The following is a 2,276-nucleotide window of genomic DNA, read 5'->3' as shown; positions in this document are numbered from 1 at the left end:
GAGTGACTTAGGCTGTGTGTATGTGATACATACAGTAGGCCTACATTACATTTGCCTTCTTTCATACAGTCTATGACATTAGCTTAAATGCTAGTTGGCAACATTTTTCAGCTAACATTAAAAAAGTGTTGCAGTCAGCACTTTGATATGATCAAAAGAACTTAAGAAAGAGCGGATATTATTTGTTATAAAAACTGCTAAATTATTCAACCTATTATATTATTATTATATTATTATATTGAGGACTGTGTAAAATTTAGAGAACACATGTCAGATGAAACTTCTCTCAGTAACTTTCCCTTTACTTTTCTGTAAACCCTGTAGTTATGTTCAGTCTCATAGAGGTGTGTCTTAAAGTGGTTATGTTATTTTTCTTGACTAACCTTTCTCATTGTTTTTTTGTGTCCATGTAAATATAGACAACGATTCTAGGTCTGATTCCCAGTGGGGAAAACACTTTCAGGCATGTATTTAGTTTTTAATATGGTTATCAGTGAAGGTGTTACCAACTGAGATTTTGTGAGATTTTGATTGTGGGGATTGTTAGCAGCAGTAGGTTACACATCTTAAGAGTAGGCTACATAATATTGTCTTTTGTCCATACACATTGTTAATGGTGTAAATACACCATTTGAATTATAAAATAGAGCCCGTATTGGTGGTCATTTACAGGCTGCAATTGTTACAGTATACTTCCAAAATCAATGAGCACAGACAAACTTTCTGTTTTTGTGTTGGGAAATAAACAAGTGGTGATATTCAATAGATGTTTCATTTATGAATTTTCCAAATATTGCTACACATGTGACACCTGATGTAAGAATTTAAATAAAACACATATCATGCACAGAATACAAAAAATATGCAATTGTAAAACGCATTAATTCTTCAATTCCCACACCTTCCATACTCAATCACAATTTGTTAAACGAAATGGCATACAAATGTCCCAAATATATTTTCTACTAATTTTGGGCATTTGATTAATCCAGTGCTGTACAAACTCTAAGACATCCAAATATTTCCAACAGCACTTAAATGCAGCATTTGATTACAGCACCACTAGTAGTTTCTTTAAGGTGGAGACTTTACAGTCTAAGGGGTGGAGGTAAGAGAAGCAGTCCGCTGTGTGAAAATGATGCAGTATCCTAGTGGAAGTGTGGTTTAGAGTGTGTTTCTGTACGATATCTGTACCTTATGTTTTTTTCTGTTATAAAGTGTGAAAGACACATAATGGATAATTGGTCAGTACACAAATACTTTGCCTAGTGTGATTAGCTGTTAATACAAGCTGTAAATCCAGTGTAATTGTGGCCAAATGTCAAACATGAAAACAATTATAACAAAAAGAGTCCATTAATATTTTCTTTGATGTAACACTAGGTTTTGGGTTTATTCAAATCTTCAAAATATAATGTTACTGTGTAGCCTAAATATTCAAGGATTCAGTCAATAATTGGCACCAGCACAGCACAGCTCAATGTGAAAGAAGGTAAACAATTAAATTAAAATACACACTTGACAAATAATACTATTGCAAGCAATAATAATTGTCATTATTATAAATTGAAATGATACTTTGAAATTGAAATGATACTTTGAAAGCCAAAACTCTTTGATTGTGATATCAAACAAACCTTTGAATGCGTGTCTTCAAGGTGCTTTATCTTCAGATGAGCAGGTGGCAGCCCCTAAATGCATTTCATGCTTGGGAACCCTAAAATGGAAACTCTCTTACTTACTCTCCTGCTGTCCCCTTGATAATGTCAGCTGTTCAAAGAGTTCATTATCTGCATCTTTTGAATTCATTATTCATTTAAAAGGAAATGATATGCATCAATAGAGCGACCACAACAACACAAACCAATTGCCTTGTCATAATATATAAACCACTGCTCAGTACTCTCTATAATGTAACCTTGTGTGCAGTGAAGACTGTTTTTTAAATATTGTCAAGAGATTTCCATTAACATTTATCTAGACAGCTTGCAGGAGATCTTTTTTGTTACATCTCCCATATAGACAGGAAAAGGGCTCAGAGTTTTGTGATAAGCTTGAACAGTATCAGCACTGATGTTGGTAATGAGCCCCACTAGTGTGCCGTCACAATGTATCAGATCCAGACCCATTAGACCAGTAATTACCAGAGCACTATCAACTCTGCATATGTGTGTGTGCTCCAGAGTTTACATGAAAGTAGCTAATATATTATTCCCTATGAGAGAATATGTTTAGTTGTTTTTTGTAGGCCACAGCCAAGAATAAAAATCCCCCAA

The 2,276-nt window shown here is 34.1% G+C and overlaps 1 long non-coding RNA gene across 1 annotated transcript; it reads right to left on the bottom strand.

The window, feature by feature from the left end:
- Positions 1 to 1,367: 1,367 nt before the first annotated feature.
- Positions 1,368 to 1,692, bottom strand: LOC123978473. The gene is made up of 2 exons (XR_006826970.1): positions 1,638 to 1,692; positions 1,368 to 1,476 (listed from the first exon to the last, which is right to left on the bottom strand). It is a non-coding gene; the product is annotated as an uncharacterized LOC123978473 (long non-coding RNA).
- Positions 1,693 to 2,276: the final 584 nt, after the last annotated feature.

Source organism: Micropterus dolomieu, linkage group LG11 (genome assembly GCF_021292245.1).
Source record: "Micropterus dolomieu isolate WLL.071019.BEF.003 ecotype Adirondacks linkage group LG11, ASM2129224v1, whole genome shotgun sequence".
In the NCBI taxonomy this organism is placed as follows: domain Eukaryota; kingdom Metazoa; phylum Chordata; class Actinopteri; order Centrarchiformes; family Centrarchidae; genus Micropterus; species Micropterus dolomieu.
This window is presented reverse-complemented; position numbering and strand designations above follow the sequence as displayed.